Here is a 21,893-nt window from a genome sequence, read left to right as displayed (position 1 = left end):
AACAGACAGGAGAGTTCAAGAGACACAACGGCACATGGCTAATAAGAGACACTAAGTAGGCTTGTTTTGGGAGGCCAGATTGGAGAAATGGGCTGGAGTACAATTACAGGGGCAGATAAATACCAGGCTAATAACAATAATTTAGCTAACTTTTATTGAGTACCTACTAGGTACCAGACACTAATCTGTGTTTTGTTCATGAATTATCTTGTTTATTCCTTACAACCTTCTGAGTAGTTACTATGATTACTTCCACTATAAAGACAAGGAAACTAAAGCACAGAATGCTTATATTACTTGTCCAGGTCACACAGTGATTAAGTAGTAGAGCAGGGGTTCAAACCCAGAGTTTGATACCAGTTCTCACATTCTTATCCATTATCCTTGACAGCCTCTCAAGCTAAGTCTTGATCTTTATCCTGAAGGAAGCCAGGAGATATTAAAAACGGCAGGTAGGGAGAGGAGAGCAAGAAGAGTGGCATGCACCCACTGGAGTTTTTGAAGTATTCATTTATGAGCACTCTATAGGGCAGATTTGAAAAGGAAAAGCCAAAGGCTATGGGGTTAATTCAGAGGAACGGTACAAAACAGGACTATAGAAAGAGGCCTGAACTTCAAAGAGAAACCTGGGTTTGAGTCCATATCATACTTATTAGGCAACTCAGTCTTTCTTTGGGACTCAGTTTTCCCATCTGTAAACTGATAGGAAGAACTAGAGTCCCTTCCATCTCTGAGGTTCTATGGTTTTATGAGAATTTTGCAATGTGAGCACATGGCCACCTGAATTAATCCATGGCATCGGCTTAGCCAGACCCCAGCTCCAGCCCCACACCCTTTATGGAGCATTCCTGAAACAGCCTCTAACTCCTGTGCCCTTGTCATTAGCACCACACATTGGTCACTCAGCACACATGGCCTCATGCCGTTACGGGACTTTGAGGGTTATGCCCTCTTAAACCTACAGCCCTTGGACACCAATATGATCTTGTCTTATGCTTCCCTGGGCTTTTCTCTCAGCATCTAGCTCTGTGCACATACACAACAGATCTTTACTAAAGACATATTGAATTTTGAATGACCCAGAGGATATGAAGGCCTGAGGTCACCCTGCCTATGTTTTGAGGCCTGTCATTTACATCAGGCACCAGGCAATCAGACATATTCCTGTGACAGTTCCAACCTGCACTGGTTTTGCATCCTAGCCATGGTCATAGACCCCACTCCTGGATCAAGGCCCAGCAATGTCACTTCTTGGCTGAATGATTCTTAATCATTTTAATGTCCCTTTTCTGTAAAATCAGGCTAGTAATACCTACCTCCCAATGTGGTTGTGAGGATAAAATAAGATAGTATTTGTTAATGCATTTTGTATTTTATGGAATGCCATCTAAATATAATGTGATGTAAATTCTACAAGGCACTGAGCCAGGTTCAAGTTCTGACTCCAAAGAGAACTAGCCATTTAATTTCCAGTCCCTTCCATCCTCATATGCACTATATCCCTTTAAAACTCCCATGGTCCTTCTTGACATATCCATTCCCACCTCTCCCCACTCCCAGGCTCTGGGAATCAAATTCCTTCTTAGCCTTCAAGGCCTGGCTTAAAAACCCTGCTGCCCACTCAAGTCAGAATTGCTTGTCTCTTTTTCTGGGCTGTCAGTTTAGATGATTTATACCTTTCCTGCAACAGGCTTCATCCTGATTATATATCTATCTTCCTCTCCAGGGTCAGCAAAACTTTTTCTATAAAGATCGAATTGATAAATATTTTGGACTTTGTGGGTCATATGGTCTCTGTTGCAACTACCTGATTCCACCATTACAGCATGAAAACTGTCATAGACGGTATGTAAGTGAATGGACATGGCTGTGTTCTAATAAAACTTTGTTTACAAAAACAGGCACTAGGCCAGAATTGACCCATCGGTTGTAGTTTGCCCACCTCTGCTCTAGACTGTCAGCTCCCTAAAGTACTGACAGGCTCTTATTCATCTCTGTGCCTTTACCTGTAGCCTGGAGGCCAAGCAGAGTTTAGCCCCAAGAGGTGTCAAATAATAAATTAATAAATAGCAGTAATAATAATAGTGTCCTTTTATTGAAGCATTATCAGGTGCAAAATACTTGGTACTCTATAAGGAGAGTATTTATTAGTCCATTTTACAGATGAGGAAAATGAGAGATTAAGTAATTTGCCTGCATAGCAGGTAAGCAACAGAGCAAAGATTCACACCCAGGTCTGTGCAAATCAAAACCACCATGTCGTGTCACAGGAATCTGCAAATGTTAATTGGATTGAATTCGAGTGGCGTGGTTGAAGTAGGTGTCTTCCAGCTCTTCCAGCAAAGTCAGCAAAAATCTTCCAGTCCCAGCCTGGCTTCCCATGCAGTCCCAGCCTACCCTGCCAGGCTATGGGGAAGCACATTTGACATGCTCATTTGTCTTCTCACTCACACAGAGCCAGTCTGTACTTCTGCTCTGGCATACACAGCTTGGCAGCAGTCACGGTGAGACCTCTCTGAGCAGGAAGAAAGCCTGCTTGGGGAGCTGGCCCTTTTGGCACTAACAGCCTGGCTCCCCACCCATTCTCTCTCAGGAGCCCGGCGTGTGAGAACCTCTGAGTGACCTCCAGGCTGCTGCAGTGGGACCACCGTCCCAGGCTCTTCAAGAGCCGAAAGGAATTATGGGGAGAGGGAGAGCAGGAGGTGGGGTCAAGGGCCAGATGTGAGTTTAGTTACCCAACTTTCTGTTCCCCAACCCTGTCCCAAGTCACGGTAGCGTCCCAGGCCTCAAACAGACAAAGATAAAAACCGAGGAAGCAGGTTTAGGGAGCAGGTCTGAGGGTAAGGACATGTCCATCCCCCTACACGTTCCAGGAGTGGGGAACACTGTGAAGAGTCCAGGTGGAAAGTAGGGTAGTAAAGTAGAAGATGAGGCTCACAAGTACACGACAGAATTTAATCACTACTCATCCAGGAGCCACTAACACATTTAGGCTCAAGCAACTGAGATTGTGATTTTGGAAAAGACTACTGAAGCAGTGGTCAGGAAGACTGGAGGCCAGGAAACCAGTTAGGAGGCTGTTGTCATAGGTGACCTGTTTGGAAGCCCTGAAGCAGGGTGACAGCAGCAGGAATGGAGACAAAGGTCCGCTCGGTCTTTGCCAGTACTACCCACACTCTCTACTTGTTCCGTCTACTTCCTCTAGTCTTTCATTCATTCAGCAGATACCCATTGAGCCCTTCTATGTAGAGACACTGTGCTACACACGGATACACCTGTTCCATTCTCTCTTTCCCCTTCCTTTCCTTCCTTCTTCATGCCTCTCAGTCTCTCCTTTCACCAGTTCCTGGCTTCCCCAACATCCTTCTTTATGCTACTTTTCCAACAGGAACTCAGGGGCTGAGACCCGACTCCTGTCTTCTCACTAGGGCTGGGGCTGCAGGCAGGGGTCATGCAGAGTCTCTGAAGTCCAGAGGGCATGTTGCCTATGCAGAACTTGCACAGGGAGCCCTCAGAGCTCAAACTGAGCAACAATGTGGTCTGGCAGACCACACAAATGTATCCAGCTGGTTTGTTCATACACACACAACCTTGCCCCATAATTAACTGGAAAAATACAAAAAGAAATACACCACCTCCTCCAAGATAAACATCAGTGACCTTACTCTCTAAAGTACAGTCACTAACTAAGCTGGTATATTAGTCAGAGTCCAACCTAGAAAGGAGAAACCACTCTGAATACTTACAACAAGGGAGATTTAATACAGAGAATTGGTTACACGAGTGACTGCGGAGTTGGGAAATCTACCAGGTGATGATGAGGCAACCCCAAGCAGCCGGAAGTAATGCTCACCCCTTCAAGGGCTGGGTGCACAAGGAGAAGGAGAAGCAGAATTACCTGAGCCCAGGGGCCAGGGTCACCCACCAAAAGCCGGAATAGTAGCAGGTCTATCTGGCAGGAACCAGAGACCCAGAAACAGTCACTGTCAGAAATGCCACTAGAGAGAGACAGGGAAAAGTATCCTAGCTTCTCCCCTCCTCCCTACCTCCAGCTTCCCACCAACACCTCCCATTGGTCAAACCCACCCAGAAGCCACTGACATGAAGCCTTCAGTGGTCAGCCTCCCTGTGGTTCAGAGCAGAGCAAGAAATAGGCAAGGAATAGATGTAAGAGCAAATGGGTTCAGCTGGTACCATGTACTTGTGCCAGGCCTCCAGAAGCCCACCTTTCTTTGCCTTTGATCCACAAGGTTGGGGCCTGCAAATCAATGAGAAGCTGCTTTCATCCTGGTGGCCAGATGTCATTCTGGCCTTCATTCCCCACTTCCCTGGATGTTGGCTTCTGGATGTTCAGACTCGCTTGTTTCTATCACATACTCCTTCTTTCCTTTCTTCCTTCCTTGCTTCCTTCCTTCCCTCTTTTCTTGCTCCCTCCCATTATCCCTCCTTTCCTTCCTTCCTTCCTTCCAATATTCCTCATTCGCTCATTTGATCACATATGGATTGCACTCTGTGTGTCAGGCACTGTGCTGGGCTCTGGGGACACGTTGGAGAATGAGACTACTCCTTGCCTCCAGGAGTTCACAGTCTAGTGACAATCCCACATAAACAGACTTTTGCAGTAGAAGGCCATATATAACCCACCGAAGCAGAGGAAGGGATGTTCAGTTCTACCTGGAGAGCCATCAGGGAAGGTTCAAAGAGGAGCCGGTATTTAAGCTGGATCTTAAAGAATATTTCACAGCTAAGTAAACAGAAGTAGGGCTGAGCAGAGAGAACAGCATATGCAAAGACATGGAGACAAGAAAGAGAACTATAATCTGGTGAGGCAGAGGGTATGACAGTGTGATGAAGAACGGGGTGACATCAAATAGATAGGCAGGGCTGGTTGCTGCAGGATCCTGCGAGAACATTTCTCCTGGGAACTATTGGAGAGTTTTAAGCAAGAGAGGAAGCTTATCAGAACTGACCTTTAGAAAGACCACTCTGGCTACAGTATGGAGGAGGGACTTGGGGAGAAACCCGTGGTTGGAGGACCAAGGAGAAGGCTGGTGTCCATGCAGGAATGCACACAAGCAAGAGGAAGTGAAATCTGCCTCCCTGGGAGGAATTCACAAGGACCTTGTAATAGTCAAGGTTTGATTATTTGGAAGGAAGGAAGAAGAAAGGGAGAGGAAGGAAAGAAGGAAGGAACGAAGGAAGGAAGGAAAAAGAAAAGTTGTTTTCAGAAAGTCAAGCTTTTTTCCAGTAAATCAGCTGTCAGGGGCTCAGGTTGCTAAGCTACAGGGAAAGTGGAACAGCCCGCACTAAAAGGAGCTTTGGGGAAGTGGGTGTAATCAGTCAGGTTGCTCCCTCCTCCAGGCCCAGAGTAGCACGGGCTGCTGCGGGGGCCGGGATAGGGGGGCGGCTGCTCCACCTCCAGGAGGGACCCACGGGCTTCAAACAGCAGCAGAATCACCAGGAGAGAAGGCTTCAGGGCCTTGGCTGTATCTGAGATGCTGAGCTGGGTGTGTTCCTGGTCAGTTACTGTGGCTGCTGAGCACCGCGCTCCCCCAGCTGGAACAGCATTGTTTGCCATGTAGGGTCACAAGTTCCATTCACTCTTTTAACCTGTTTTCAGACCTGGAAGTGTGGGATTTTTTTGGATCTCTACTCTTCCAGGTTTGCCTTGGGTAATCAAAGTGGGGTTTTTTTTCATCATCAGATGATTTTGCCACCACCTGTAGCTTCTTGGACAAATTCAGAGAATGGGGGTGGAGAGCTGCATTGCAGCAAGAAGCCCAGCAGTGGGGGCTCAACTTACTTTCCAAGGCCTTGAATTGACAACTTTGCCCCTGAAATTCAAACTTGAAGCCACATGGCCTTCTCAGGTCTGGGTGACCAGGACCTCCAGGTGCCATTCCTTTGACTCTGTTTCCCTATACTAGGCCCAGCACATGCTAGCTCGGTGTTTGCTTTATTAAAGTACTCTTAAGGTCAATCACGTCCAACCTCCCTCCTTCTACTCTGACATGCAGACGTCCTATAGCCTCTGCCTACTCCCACTGGGCCAAATGCTCCTGGGAGTAAAAGTCTAGGGAGCTGAAGCCAGGATAAGTTGCCTCCCAGGATCAGACTCTAAGAAGAGACGATAGGGAAGTGATGGGGTACCTGGAAATAGAGAAACCAGAGGAGCAAAAGACAGGAAACTGAGTGTTCTACGGGGTGGAGATTTATGAGGCATGATGGAGTCAAGACCTCACTGAGGAGAGAAAGCCTGTAGGAGAGGTGAACTGAGTCACAAGGGCTGCAGCTGAAAAGCAGCAAGGAGGAAATCAAGGCTGGAGATAGAGAGAGAAGCCTCTGGGGAAAATGACCAAGGCAGGGAGGACCTGGAAAAAGAAACTGATTGTTGTCAGCATTACCTGTTAAGCTCCCACCTGAGCAGAGACAGAGCAAGGCACAGTGGTGGCACAAGGCCAGCTCTTTCCCAATCCATGCAGATCTGCACACCCCCAGTCCCAGGGGTTTTTCCGTGCTTCTCTTACTGAGTGTAACTTCCCAGTTGCTACCTATGGAGCCTTGTGCAACGTACTTAACCTCACTGTGCATTAGTTTCCTCATCTATAATATGGGGATTCTAATAATCTCTGTCAAAAGAGTTGTTATAAGGATTAAATAAGTTAATATATGGGAGGTGCTTAGACCTGTGTCTGGTATATAGTAATTACTCAATACATGTGAACTACTGTGACTTTCTTTATCATCATTATCTGCATTTTACTGTAAGTGTGAAATGAATGGCTTCTAAAACATGTAAGAGGCAGGAACTCTCACCCCCTCTATAACTTGAGAAAACGAGGCTGAGGAGGTCAAATCCTTGCTAAGGCCACACAACGAATGAGTGTTGGAGCCAAGATTCAAACTCAGATCTGCTGGAGCTACAGCTCGGGTTCTTTGCACTGTGTTCGTTCATCTGTCTTGGTTCCTTGGATCCTCGATAATGATGCACACGGGAAGCAGCTGTGGGCTGGTGGGAAAAGCACAGGCATGGAGTCGGCACACCTGGATCCCAGGTCCTACCTGCTAACTGGATGACCTGGGACACGTCCCTTCTAGTCTCTGGACCTCAGCTTCCCCATGGACAGTGGATAACAACATCATCTCAGAGGGTAGAGCTATCCTGGTGAAAACACCAACACAGAGCATTTTCTGTCTTGTCATAGACAATCAGAAAACATTAGATGATTCTAAATCTTCTTCCCATCACATGTGGATCTCTCACTGCTGTTTTCTAGCTCCCTATCTTCACCCCCAGCCCTGGGAAATCATTTTGACCTCAAATTCTGAAATACCTTTCTGCCCTTTGCTCATTCTTTGTGCTTCTATTTTCTTTCCCTGGAAGTTTCCATCTACCTCCAAGGCTCCAATCCCTGTTTGCAGTTAGTGCCTAGATCTGTTCCTGTACCTGGGCCTTTAGCTGGAGAATTAAAATACTGTTTCATTCCGAGGACCAACCCCAAGCAAAATGTGGGATGGGGTAGAGCTGGTCTCCAGCTGCTGGTTTTTGTACGCCCACCTGCTCTAACCTTCCCCTTCCCAGCCCCCCGCCACCTGATCTCTGGACAGAATCTGAAATTCCTTCCCACCCAGGTGAAAGTAACAGATAACCACTAATACCTCCAAAGACCATTTATATTTTAGTGAGGGTGAGAACCTTCTGGCACTGAAATCTCCCTGCAGAATTTCACTTTGATGCCTCTCCAAAGGGAAGATGCTTGATTCCAAGCACAGGGGCTTCTCTATACCATGCGGGCCGTTGCATCAGCCAGGCCCTGGAGATGTCCCTGGAATGTTTCCTTGCTTTTTAGGCAGAGTTATAGTCATACTTGTCACGCCTATGACATCTCTTATCTTTCTATCTCAAAGAGTTCTGGGAATGTTAATTAATGCAAGACACAGTCTAAAAAAGCAGACTTGCAGGCGGCAACCTCCAGCTACGACTGTGGTTCTTTTTATGCTTATAAGCCTCCATTAAGAAAGAAATTCAAGGTTTTTAAAGCCCATGTCAGCCCTTGTTCTAGCAAAGACGTATAATGCCTTGAGGGTTTTGGGCTACGTTGCTAGCTGATTTCTAAAAAGCATTTCATGACTATTAGTCTATTTGCATTAAATACCTGCGTCAGTATGTGGGTTCAAGTTCCAGCTCCCAATCCCGACTGCGTGACCTTGGGCAAGTCTCGTGAGCTTTCAGTCTCAATTCCCTCATCTATAAAATGGGATAATAGTACCTAACTCTGAAGATTGTTGTGAGCCTTAAATGAGGTAATATCTATAAAGTACCTACCTCAATGCCTGACACTTAAAGGCACTCAGTAACAGTCAGCTCGCTTCTCCCATCCTCCTCCACGTTCCCACTCCTTTGCTACAAAGCACTGTGGAGAAATAAACACAAAGATACATTCAGGGCCCTCCAGTACCCAATGTTCTAAAAGGAGATGCATTTGATTATTAAAAACCTCAGACACATATTCTTTTGGTTTAGACACTGCAAATGTTTCCTTTCACCCTTTTCTACCCTTTACTAGGCAAGAGAAGAATGAAAAATGAACCCAGGAGAAAGTTGTGGAGAGTTGTATCTGCTGATCCTTGCGTTAGACACACCAAAATAAACAGATTGCTTTGAATGAGATCTTTGAAAGAGATTATTTAAAGTCTACAAAGAGGAATTATTAACCTGACTTAAACCCCAGTGTATAAAAAAGAAGCCAGCCAAGTGTTTCCTCCTTTGGAAGCACCATGACAATTAAACTGTCAGTCGACGGGGCTGGCATTCATCTCAAGATCACAATAACATAGAAATCTTGTCCACTTCCTTACGGCCTTCTTTAACCTGCTCTGGGTACCTCCACCATCCTAGATCCAGGAAAGTGGGGCAGGTCAATAGCTGTAAATTACTAATGACCTTTTGAATTTGGAACAGAACCAACAGAGCAAGTGCAGCGGTTAAATCCAAAGAACCACTGTGAAGCTATGTTCAGAAGGCGAAGCAGGATGTTAGGAGATGAAGTCAGAAAATAGAATCGCAAATTGCGGATGGGTCCACGACGGGGTGCCGGCTGGCTGGAGCGGTCAGCGTCACTGATCCAAAATGCCAGGCTGGGGCAAACCTGTAGCAGGAGCAAGCGCCAGCCCTGGAAAGAAAAGGAGCAGATGGAAGAGGAGCAGGGACCAAGAAAGAGCCAAAGCTGGAAACAAGTAGAACAAGTTAAGGTCCTGGTTAAGGTCAGAACTCGATGTCTGCAATGCCCCTGCCAGATCCAAGTGTGAGTGACAGCAAGGACAGAGTCCAAGACACAGGCTGAGGGCTGGTGCAGTTCCACAGACCGGGAACACCGTGAGGGCAGGGGTCCCACCGCCTTGTGCTCAGAGCCTAGAGCACAGTTTGGCAAGCGCACAGTAAGGCCTTCCTCTCTCTCCTTCCTAAATCCTGGCTTAGTTTCCTCCAGCTGCTGGAATGAACTGTGACAAATTTGGTGGCTTAAAACAGCAGGAATGTATTCTCTCACAGTTGTAGAGGCCAGAAGTCCAAAATAAGTGTTGATGGGCCAAAATCAAAGTGTCAGCAGGACACACTCCCTCCAGAGGCTCTGTAAGGAAGGGGGAATCCTTCCTTGCCTCTTCCAGCTTCTGGTGGCTGTTGACATTCCTTGGTTTGTGGCTGCATCTCTCCAGTCTTTGTCTTGGGCTTCTCAGGGCCTTCTCCTCCTCCTCCCCTCCTCCCGCCCTCTTTCTCTCTTTCTCTGAAGTCTCCCTCTGCTTCTGTCTCATAGGGACACTTGGCAGTAGCATTTAGGGCCCATCTGGATAATCCAGGATAATTACTCCATCTCAAGATCGTTAATCTAATCACTCTGCCAAGACCCTTTTTTCTTATAGGGTAACATTTGCAGGTTCTAGGGATTAGGACCTGATCTCTGGGGAGTCATTATTCTGCCTAACAGGGGACCTAAGGCACCAGTGGTCGGGAGACGATTCTGGTTTGCCTTTCCCTGGGGTGACGTAGCAGGGACAGGAGCGTGATGAGAGGAGGAGAGCTGTCACCAGGGAAGAGGCAAGACAAAGCAGGGCAGAGCAGAAATGTGGGGGAGGCTGGTGGGGACCAATGGCAATAGGCAGGGTGACATCAGCAAAGCCGTGGGGCAGAGTGGAGCTCAGTACCAACATCTGGGTAGGGGCATGTTAATGGCCTCCAGGAAAAAGCATGAGTTACTTGGACACCAGGCCAGGGGAAGGAGGAGACCAAGGCCTGGCTGATTGCACTGCTTGGGCTCAGAGCCATGGTGGGCTGCACTGGGAGCCTCCTGGGAGCCTTTCCTGGACCTGAAAGCCCGTGCCCAACCTCTCTCAACTGGGCTCAGCTGGGCCACAATGAATAGGAAACAATCCCTGTCCTTGACGAATTCACATCTTAGTGGGGGAGACAAGCATATCTCCATCTTCACAGGGCTCTCTTCCCTTTGTGTCTTCTCCAGGTGTCTCTCCTCCATATCTCTTATAAAGATACTTGGTCCTTGAATTTAGGGCCCACCTGAATAATCCAGGATGGTCTCATCTCTTAACTTGATTACATTTGCAGGGACTCTTTTTGCAAATAGAGTCACATTCACAGGTTCCAGGATGTGGACATACCTTTTGGAGGCCACCATTCAACTCACTACACCTCCCCTGTCAAAATTTACCTGTCCTATGCTTCATTCCTTCAGGTCCCAATGAGATGTTAAATATTTTGAGCAAAATTGCTGATGATTTAATGTGTTACCTCTCTGTTTTATCAGAGAACTCCTAGAGACATAACGCCTTTGTCAAGAGAGTAGTTCTCTAGGAGCTGAAATTTCAGGCTCCACTCTGGCCTCTTTTTAGCTTTGAGAAAAGGCTCTTTTATCAGCAGCCCTCCCATCAGGACACAACTTACTGTGAATTTGCCACTTTGACCCAATCACAGGAAATCGTGGGAGAGTTGAAAGTGCTGTTTCACCATTTCATCTCCTCCTGGCTTTCTTTTCTTATTTCTTTTGCTTCTTTCTATTCCTAATCCTTCCCTTTCAAACCAGGTAATAGTAGCCCTGCACTGTGCTAAGTAATTTACAAGCATTTTACTTAATCCTTGCAACCTTCCTAAGAGGTGGATATCATCAGTATTGCACTTTGCAGAAGAAAACATTGAGGCTTAGAGGTTAAACGGCAGAGCCAGGACTTAAACACAGGCTCTCGCTTGCCCCAAACCCCATGCTCTTAACGACTCTCCTGAGGAAGCCCCTGCAGACCTTTGAATAGCCTTGCTCTCAGAACTGGGCTGTCAGAAGCATGATGGGAGTGGTCAAGGGAACCGTGGTGGAGGGCACTGGCTCTGCTTCCAGAAAGCTAGGATGAAGGAGTGTGATGGTTGACCCTTGGGGTCGAGGGTGTGTAAGTGTATTTATTAGTGCCACCATGACTGGGAGACCCCCTTCTTTTTAGGAGTGAGCAGTCTCAAATCAGCAAAATTGAGAAGGACAAATATGCAAAATGATCAAGCAAAATCCTCCCCAGTGTTTTCCTATGAGCAAAGGGAGAGGGAAGAATAAGGAAGAAAATACTATTGAGAAAACAAACAAGTCTAGTTTCTGGTAAGGTGGGGATGCCTTTAACAGCCATGAGGGTATTAGATAATGTGCTTGTCCCACCCCCAGCAGAAACAGCATTTGCCCCAGTGATGGTCTGTCACACTAAACTGCCTTAAGTCTCAGGAAGGAAGGAAACTAACGCTTATTTGATCATGTAGATTTTCAGACTATTTCCCTTGCATTATTTTACTGAATCTTGAAAATACGCTTCTGAGGAAGATGTTACTACCCTCATTTTACAAATACGACAATGGGGCACGAAGGGCATTTGAGTGGTTTGCCCAAGGTCACTCAACTAGTCAATGGCAAAGCCATGATTTGAGCTTGCGTCTTCTGACTCCAATTTCAGAGTTCTGTTTTATATTGTAGTTCCACATTGATTATAACACTTTGGCAATGCTCAGTTGCCTGTTTAGGTGTGAAGAAGGAGCCACTTGTCTCATAGCAAGTTGAAATCAGGAAACATAGAAAGTCGTGATCCCTTTCCCAACCCCACATTCCTCCTTATCTCTCAGCCGGACTTTGTCCACCTCTGCCTAGAAAACTTCTTCTTGAACTTAAGACCCACCTCAAATGTCTCTTCTCTTAGAAAATTTCTAGATCTACCACCCTCTGGCTCCAGGTAGAGTAGCTATCGTTTTATATATGTTCCCTCAGACCCCTATAGATATGTGCATTACTAACAGAACACTTTTAACATCCCTGCCTCCCCCACTAGAATGTGAACTCATCAGACTGTCCTATTCATTGTGGCCCAGCTGGGCACAGTTGAGAGAGGCTGAGCACGGGCTCTTGGGTCTGAGGCTCCCAGTGCAGCCCACCATGGCTCTGAGCCCAAGCAGTGCAATCAGCCAGGCCTTGGTCTCCTCCTTCTCCTGGCCTGGTGTCCAAGTAACTCATGCTTTTTCCTGGAGGCCATTAACATGCCCCTACCCAGATGTTGGTACTGAGCTCCACTCTGCCCCACGGCTTTGCTGATGTCACCCTGCCTATTGCCATTGGTCCCCACCAGCCTCCCCCACATTTCTGCTCTGCCCTGCTTTGTCTTGCCTCTTCCCTGGTGACAGCTCTCCTCCTCTCATCACGCTCCTGTCCCTGCTACGTCACCCCAGGGAAAGGCAAACCAGAATCGTCTCCCGACCACTGGTGCCTTAGGTCCCCTGTTAGGCAGAATAATGACTCCCCAGAGATCAGGTCCTAATCCCTAGAACCTGCAAATGTTACCTTATAAGAAAAAAGGGTCTTGGCAGAGTGATTAAATTAATGATCTCGAGGTGGAGTAATTATCCTGGATTATCCAGATGGGCCCTAAATGCTAGTGCAAGTGTCCCTATAGGAGAGAATCCGAGGGAGATTTCACACACACACACACATGCATACACACACACACACACACACAAAGGAGAAGGCCCTGTGAAGCCAGAGGCAGAGATTGGAGAGAGGCAGCAGCAAACCGAAGAATGTCAACAGCCACCAGAAGCTGGAAGAGGCAAGGAACAGATTCTCCCCTAGGGTCTCTGGAGAGCATGGCCCCGCCGACACCTTGATTTCAGCCCAGCAATACTGATTTCAGACTTCTGGCCTCCAGAACTGTGAGAGAATACATCGCCATTGTTTTAAGCCACTAAGTTTATGGTAATTTGTTATGGCAACCAGAGAAAACTAAGATGGGCCCCAAAGGTGTTGAGCTTGCTCTCCCAGTTTCTTTCAACACCCCCTCCCCCGGTTTAACAACTGTCTTGTCTGCCTCACTCTGCCAATTTCTTATGGCCCCTTCTCTAAGAACCTGAAACAATAACCACCATTTATTGAGCACCTACTACGTGCAAGGCACTAAGCCAGGGCTCTCCGTGGGCTGCGTCACTAATCCATGCACTGACCCTGTGAGATGGGCACTGAGGCTGGCAGAAGTTAGGTCACTTGCTCAGGATCATGCGGCTTGAAAATGCTGGAGCTGGGATCTAAACCCATCTGTGTCTAACTTTGAAGCCTGTGGCTGTAGCCTCGGTGCCTCACAGCCCGAGTGGGACCTTCCCTAATTGACTGTCCGTTCTCCAGAAGCTTATTGGCATCGCATACAAATAACCACTACTTATTATGTGCCAGGCATTGGGCTCAGCACTTTACATGTATCATTTTATTTTTATTGTCAAAGCAACTCCACAAGGTCAGAGCCATTATTATCCTTTTTCACAGACAGGAAAATAACCACTAGTGGTAAAACCAGTGCAGGGCCCGGGTCTCCTGGGGGTCCTGGACCAGTGTCATTCCTTCTGCTCCACTCTGCCTCCCCTTTGCTCTAGCACACTGGGCCGTCATTTGACTTGGACGCAGTTCAGATCTCTGAAAAGCTTCTGTGTTGCCCAAAGTCTGGAGGACTTCCATCCAGTGTATGTGTGGAGCTTGCTTGTTAGCTTCCAGAGAGTTCAAAACACCCACCATGCCGCAAAAATATTCCACTGCCCAGACATTCACAAACACCCTGCCCACATTTTCCAAAGTCTCTCTCCCTAGTCCTATCTGCACCCTCCTCCTTCTCACTAGAAATCTTGAGAAAGTGACACTGCAAATTATGCACTAAAACAATCTGCAAAATGCAAACTATTATAACATTTGTCATTATAACAACGACAATATAAAAATTGAGAAGGAAGAAAAATATTAAGGCTTTCACCAAAATTTGTGTCTTAAAAAAAAAAGTATCTTCACGGAGGCGGTGCAAGGAAGAAAGCCAGGGAAGAGAGAGAGAATGAGAGGGAAAGCAAGATTCTCTATATTTATAAGCCCTGAATACCTAAATTGATTTATTTAGAATCAGTGGTAATTTGCATGCTTTCATAGGAAATGTTGAAAAACTTAATTGAAAGAGCAAGCCATACAGCATGGCCAACAGACAACAAATTGCCTTTGGAAGTGAATTACGATTTCCTGGATCATCTTGGCTCTTTGAGGGGTTTGGGAAGGAAAAAGAGTCCAGTGAAAGGGAGAAAGAACTCTCCATGGTTGTCAACAGAAGTAGAATAATGAAAAGAGAACAGGACCAGTTTTGAAAACCTGAGTTTCAGTCTTTGCTCCTCCACTCACTTGCTGTGTGACTTTGGACAGGGCACTCTCCTTCTCTGGGCTTCAGTTTTTCCCATTTGCAGATGACTTCTGTGGTGCCTTCAAATTCCATAGGTGTATTTTTAACTAATATAGAGTCACAACTATGTTTTTTGTTTTGTTCTTGCTTTTCTTCTCACAGTCGCATAACCAGCTAAGAGAATGTGGCGAGGAGATACGGCTGCTACTGAACCCACACATTTATCCAGAGGACAAAACCACACACACATTTGGTTAAAAATCTTCTGACGAAAGCTGTGTCTCACACCCAAATCCTGAGCTCAGTGGAACTGCCCTCGTAATGCTGGCTGGAGCAGCCTTGCTAGGGAGGAGTTCCGTGGAGTCTGAATCTTTTTCATTGCAACACTCCCAGAAAGCCAGCCCTGTCATTAGTCTGTGAAGTAAACATCATCCTCCGCAAAAGCCCAAATTAGCAGTCACCTAAAGCCACCCTCGGTCTTTTAAAGAGAGAGCTTTCACCATTCATCGCTCCACCAGTACCTGCTTTAAAATGTGAAAACACGGGGCTCCCCTAGGAAAACACTCTGGCCTTTCCTCCAAAGTCACAGAAGACTGTGGGCAGGATTTGGAATTATGTGTCACTGGCTGGTCCAGACCACAGCTTGGGGAGAGAAACAGACACAGTGGGCAGAGAGGCAGGTTTGGGCGGGGCGGGGTGAGGGGTGGGGAAGGGCTGGTAATAAAGGGCCTCTCTGCTTGATTTCCACAGAGCTATGAATGGTATTAGCACGTTCAGAAAATTTTACCCAGCTCTCCAGAGTTTAGACTTGTCAATAAGCATTTCTTGCCCTAAACATTTATCATAAGTGTATCAAGTTTTTACCATGTCATTCTGTTCTTGTTAATAGAGATGCTTCCTCATTATTATGCTGAAGCTGCATCTTGTGTGAATGTCCTTGAATCCCCACCTAGCTGGCAAATTCTTCAAAGGCAGAGGAAGTTCCAATTGTTTGGGTCCCAAGCCCAATAAGAGGCTCAGTGCAGAACTGAGCCAAGACAGGCAGACTGCCTTTACTGGGAAGTCAAAAGCAGCTCTTCAATGTGCCTCAAAGCCCCTCCCCCACCAACTCATCCCCGTCCATTTCTGTGACCCACAGAGCAGTACTTCCTCCCCAGGTCCGAGAAGACTAAGGAGGACACTGAGGAAAGTGTTACTAGTTTCCCACACAGCCTAGACTAGTCTATACCCCATCTTGGACTTTCTGAATAATAATATTAATAATAATAGTTGGGGCTGGCCCTGTGGCCTACTGGTTAAGTTCAGCATGCTCCACTTCAGCAGGCCAGGTTCCGTTCCCAGGCGCAGACTGACACCGTTCATCAGCAGCCATTCTGTGGCAGCGACCCACATACAAAATAGAGAAAGATTGGCACAGATGTTAGCTCAGGGTGAATCTTCCTTAGCAAGAAAATAATAATAATAATAATAATAATAGTTAACATTTATTGAATACTTACTATGTGCAGGCATTGCTAAGTGCTTTATCTTGTAACATAATCCTCATGATAACCCTTTGAGATGGCTACTTTTATCATCCCCATTTTATGGATGAAAAAAATGAGACTCAAAGTACACAGCTAAGAAATGGTAGACCTGAGATTCAGATGAGGGCTGGCTGACTTGACTGCTGTGTTTTAACATCTAGGATATACTGCTTCCTGAACTAGTTTGTAAGTTCCTCAAGAGCAGAGATGCTGTCCTTCTTTTCTATACTCTTGCGGAGCCTAGAAGAAATCCTGCACAACAGTAGACTCTTGGCATCTACCTGTTAACTGACTGATTGATGAGAGATCCATGCCCAGGGCAGTCAAACACAGAGATAAGCGTGACAGAAGGATAGAAAGTGATTTTGCAAAGAGAGTTTGGATTGCTGCTTAGGGGCAGGCTGATTTAGGGTGAAGGAGTGTAGGCACAGAGGCCCCCTCTAGGCAATACTCAGAAACTTCTAGAAAGCCTTGGGAAGGAAGGTGGTTTTCTCTCCTCTGAGAAAGGCTCTCCAAGGAATAATGAAGCATCCAGATACAACAAGGGCACAGGGGTGGCTATGAGGCCAAACCTAATTCAATGTCCCCATCTTCAGGAGTCACTAAGGAGCTGGTGTTGCTCTTTGCAAGAAACTGCTCATCTGATGTCCTGTCTGACATCCAGTTTAGAAAAGTACACAGTGCTCAACTGTTCTTACACTTTGGACAGTCTTCAGAATTTCCCTTCCTTTTTTTGCACTAAAGATGTGAATGATTGCAGCCCCACTTTCCTAATGGCTTGTGTTTCAATATTTTATTTGTAAATCAGTCATTTGGAACCGAGAACACATTTCCCATAGGGAAACCTTATTTAAAGAGGTTAGGATCTCTGGTAGGACCTAAAGGTCTTATTTTACCCACTGTTAATAGTATTGAGTCCAAGGGTACATATCACCTACAAATAATCACATTTGGCTAGGAAAATACCCTCGAAGTAAGGACTCCTAAGAAGGAAAAGCTTGTCAACTCTGTGTACCTAATGGCTTTCTAACTGGGTTTGGAGAGGAGATCAAGATTTGAGGGTATAAGCTCATGCTAGCCTTATCAAGTAGGTCACATCTACTGAAACAAAGAGTTTACCAACACCCCTGATATCCGTTGCCTCAGGATGGCACACACGATGGTATAAGTCACACTCCTGATGTCCGTCGGGGCATCTTAAAATTCAAAGGGATTTCCGCCATACTCAGGCTGTGAAATCCCTGAAGCAAAGAGATCAATATTCACCTACTTCTAGCTCCATCCCAAGACCCTATCTTCCGCTTATTACTTTGTGCCGAGGAACGGGGGTTGAAGAAGGAGTGCCTCCAAGAAGCTCCTTATTTATATAAAAAAAAAAATTATTATAATAGCTACTACTTTTTTTTTTTTGAGTACTGACTTTATGCCAAAGGGTTTATAATTTATTATGCTTTAATTTATTAAATTATCATGACAACCCTATGCGCATATTTATCGTTAGCCTTCCATAGGAATGAGGAGACTGAGGTTTGGCATGATTGAGTAACTTGCCTTAGATCACGTGGCTAGTGCATGGAAGAATCAGAATCCAAACCCCAGATTGCACACTATCAACTGCTATACTTGTTTTTCCAGAAAAAAGAAATCCAAAAAAGATATCACAAAGCAAAGCTTGTCATAAGTATATTAAAAATATGTGTTTTTGTTTAAATGATAAGCTTAAAAATTGATATAAGCATATTCTGGATCATTGAGCAATCCAATTATAACTGAGTCCTGTCACACAATTTAATGGCATCTTAAACATACCATGTTTCTGTATGATTAATTTGTAACCAAAAGGAGGCCAAATACTATTATGGCCCACTGAATCAATGAGAGTTTTGGGACATATCATGGGAGAATTTCTTCCTCACACAGTCACACAGCATGTAGCAGTACAAGCATGCTAAGCTCCCCAGGATTTGCCCCTTACGTACCATGGTCATGTTGGAAGCAGATACATTGTAGAGATTCCATCTTTCTGTATCCAGCATTACATAACGTGTTGAATCATCATTTTGAGGACTAGCTACTTGGCTGTTAAACTGCTTTGTTCCCCAGTGAGAATTGTTAAGAAATAAAGTTTTTATCCAAGTCTCCTCTTAGCTATTCTTTCTTGATGATGCAATGAGTAGTTATTAATATCCTCTAGAATCTTCTCATTTGCCTAGTTAAAAGACAAAACCCTAAGAAACAAGAAGACAGAAATCTGCTAGTTCAATCCTTACATATGTGTAGCATGTCAAACTTGTTTATGAAAAAGGAAGAACCACAAAGTCTAAGTTTGTTACAACATTAGAAAAAACAGGAGAGAAGGAAGCAGAGAGAAAGCAGTACAAACAGGAAGCACAAAAAGAGATTATAGAAATTATTTATAGAAATAAATCCAAATATCAGTAATCACAATAAATGTAAATGGATTAAACTGGCCTATTAAAAATACAGAAAATATTAGATTGAAAAATATTATAAATCTAGATATACTTTTTATAAGAGACTTGCTAAACTATAAGGATACAGAAAGACAGAAAATAGAAGTATGAAAAAGGATAGAGCTAGCCAATACTAAGCAAAAAAAAAAAGCTAATGTGGCTGTTCTTAATGTGAGAAAAATGAGTTCGAGACAAAAAGCATTATTAGGGATAAAGTAAGTCACTACATTTTGATAAAAGTTTTAATTCATGAGAGAGATGCAACAACTCTAAACTTATATGTACTTAAAATTCACATAGGAGGAGTCATTTGAAAAAGCCTCAAAGGATGAGTAGGAATTCACGAGAAAGACAAAGGGAGAGGCCAGGGAGAAGAGTGTGCCAGGCAGAGGAAATATCACACACTGAAGCCAGAGAAGTGAGAACACACAGCACGTACAGAGGTCTAGAGCATTGGATAATTACACTGAGAAAGAAAAATTAAAACACTTGAAGGGGTGAAAAATTAAAACACTTGAAGCGGTGATGTCTTCACATCCATGAAGCTTTAGTTTCTATGATACTTTCATGTACCAGAAAGAAGGACCAGACCAAATTCCTTTTCAGCATAAAATCAAAGCCACTAGAAAAATAATACTGCAGTACTTACATGGGGGATGGGAGGGGTAAAAAGAGCTAATGGTTTCATTTTCCTCAGTAAATCCTACATTGCAGATTTGCAAAGTCCCAGAGTAATTCTTCCTGATGACATCATTTTAGCCTAGGCTGATTGCACATCCTAAACAATCGTGTGACTAACACCCTTGGGCTGTCACCGAGAGGTTTAAACAAGACCAGTAGCAGAGTTCAGCCTGAGAGTGCTAGCAAGCTGCTTTCCTTCCTCACTTTCATAACTACAATCTGACTTGTTACACGTAACGCAAAGGGGTAAGAAAGGAGAAAGAAAAACAAGTGTGGAAACTCTTTCCTATGAACGCCATGACCTAACACATCCATTTGATTTCAGTTGGCAAAGGAAGCAGAAGATCCAGTTTGACAAAAAAGATCAAGAACAGTTGCACAATGGGATTCTGAGTTGGGAATGTCCTTTATGTAGTGTCAGTTTCTACCACAACAGGGAATTTTCTCTGTCGTGAACAAAACATCTTAGAGAATAGCCAAAAAGTCTTAGGAAATAATGTACACTTTAGAAGGAACTACTTTTTAAAATATCAGACAAAATTGTATTCTTTGAATTTAGATCCCATTTACGCTATTTTCAATTAAAGAATTGTCTAATATGCAGTGGGAATTGACACTTATCTACCCATTTTTTATTTAGTGATGAAAATTGGAAATTGATAAGGGGAGGCTGGAGGGATGGGAGAAGGGTTATCTCCTTTTCTGGTTTCTTCAAAAATGCCCTTTTCTGCAAGTTAAGCCTGCTGTTTGCTTTAATCCAGCAGAAAGCCTTTCCACAGCAGAGAAAGTGGAGAACAGGCCTTAAACCCTGTGCCCTCTTTTCTCTCCAGCTATCCATGTTTGTCCTCTGCCCTGCAAGGAGCTCTTATCCCCTCTTCTCTTATTGGCGTCTCCTTCCTTTGTTTATTCCTCATTTCCTTTCTTGTCTAACATAGAATGGCAGAATTTATGCAACCTAGTCCTTTTTGCCAAAGCTGCTTTATTCTAATAATTCAGCAGGTATTTATCAAGTGCCTGCCATGATCCAGCTCTGTTCTAGATGCTGGCAGTACTGCAGTGAATAAAGCAGACAGAAATCTCTTCTGTCACTGAGCTACATTTGAGGGTGGTCAGGGAAGGTGGCTCAGAAGAAGTGCTATCTGAGCTGACATCTGAGTAATGAAAAGAAGTGAGTCCAGGAGAAAACACCTGGAAGAGTGTTCCAGTCAGAAGAACAGCCCAATGCAAAGGCTTTGAGAGGAGCATCAGCTCCATGCACTCCAGAAAAAAAGAAGGAATTTGGTGAGCCATTCCTGGAGTCTAATCACCCACATGTGAAGGCCATGTGTAGCTGCTAGGTCACTGGCCTGGATCCATGTCAAGAGAGAAAGAAGTGCCCTCTGCCAAAGGTGAGAAATTCACATTATGAAGGGCTTCTGATTCCATTCCAAGCTATGGGAGTTGGGGGTGTCCGTGATTTCAGCAAAATAATGTGGCAGCCATGTGGGCAATGGCACAGAGTAGAAAGAGACTGGAGTCTGAGGAGCAGAGAGGAGAGGCCAATGCAACAGTACAGGCTCCAAAGGTGGTGGCAGAGAGCAAGAAAAAGATGAGATCTCTAAGAAAGAGATAAAGGGGCATGGTGCCTTCAAGAGAAAATCATCAGTTTTGGGTAAGGAAGAATGGGGCATTGGAAATATGAAATAGAAATTAGTTTAGGATATTTTGCCCACAGAGTTCCAGAGTTTGAGTAGAAGCAGGAGAGAGAATCCTCTTTAGAGGTCTGAAGAGGAAGAACTGAGAACTGGAGACGAGGTAAATTGGAGAGGGAAGATCAAGTTCCTGGAGGGGGTGGAGGAGACCGACAGGCAGGAGCTAATACACAGACAGGTCTGCGCACTTACACAGGCATAGGCGCACGCAGCAGTAGCAGGTGCCTTTTCAAAGTGCCAGGTTGAGGGAAATGAGCTAATGTATCTTTTTTAATACAGGAAGCAGGATGGCCAAGCCTCTGCTTTTATAGACTGCATTCTCAGCACCTTCTTAAACTTTGTTCCCTTTCAGTACACATAAAATTCACACACCCTCTTTGAAAGTTGTTTGAAATTTCAAAATAAATACAGTCACTAAAAACAGAGCAAGGTGATTTCAGAATATGTTTCTTCAAGTTACTTACACCCAATCCGCCCAGATTTTGGTCCGGACTTTCTGAGCCCGGACTTTCTGAGTTGCTGCAGCCTGAAAGTGTGGCCAGATCTGCATACCAGCCTCAGGCTAGGTCCATTAACTCAAAAGGGAAAGGAAAAATGCTTCAACTTAGTGGAATGCCAAAGTTGTCTTTAAAAATGTGTAGATGGGTTTAGTCAAGTGAAGGAGAAGAATGCTGAGGTGAGGAGAGAGCTGCCATGCTTCAAAGAGCAAAACTAGACAAAGTGATGAGAAGTTCCAGATTAAAAAGAAAAAACGGTCTGGCTAAAGATCAGAACTTTGTGATAGTGGAAGGAGT

At 45.0% G+C, this 21,893-nt stretch overlaps 1 long non-coding RNA gene across 1 annotated transcript; it reads right to left on the bottom strand.

Annotated features, from left to right (window-relative positions):
• Positions 1 to 2,073: 2,073 nt before the first annotated feature.
• LOC111768130 (uncharacterized) lies at positions 2,074 to 19,618 on the bottom strand. Its single transcript, XR_011426131.1, has 6 exons — positions 19,377 to 19,618; positions 18,233 to 18,481; positions 14,730 to 16,100; positions 8,327 to 8,414; positions 6,817 to 7,009; positions 2,074 to 4,258 (listed from the first exon to the last, which is right to left on the bottom strand). It is a non-coding gene; the product is annotated as an uncharacterized lncRNA (long non-coding RNA).
• Positions 19,619 to 21,893: the final 2,275 nt, after the last annotated feature.

This window comes from Equus caballus, chromosome 15, assembly GCF_041296265.1.
Source record: "Equus caballus isolate H_3958 breed thoroughbred chromosome 15, TB-T2T, whole genome shotgun sequence".
Classification (NCBI taxonomy): domain Eukaryota; kingdom Metazoa; phylum Chordata; class Mammalia; order Perissodactyla; family Equidae; genus Equus; species Equus caballus.
The sequence above is the reverse complement of the archived record's forward strand: the minus strand, read 5'-3'. Positions and strand labels throughout refer to the sequence as shown.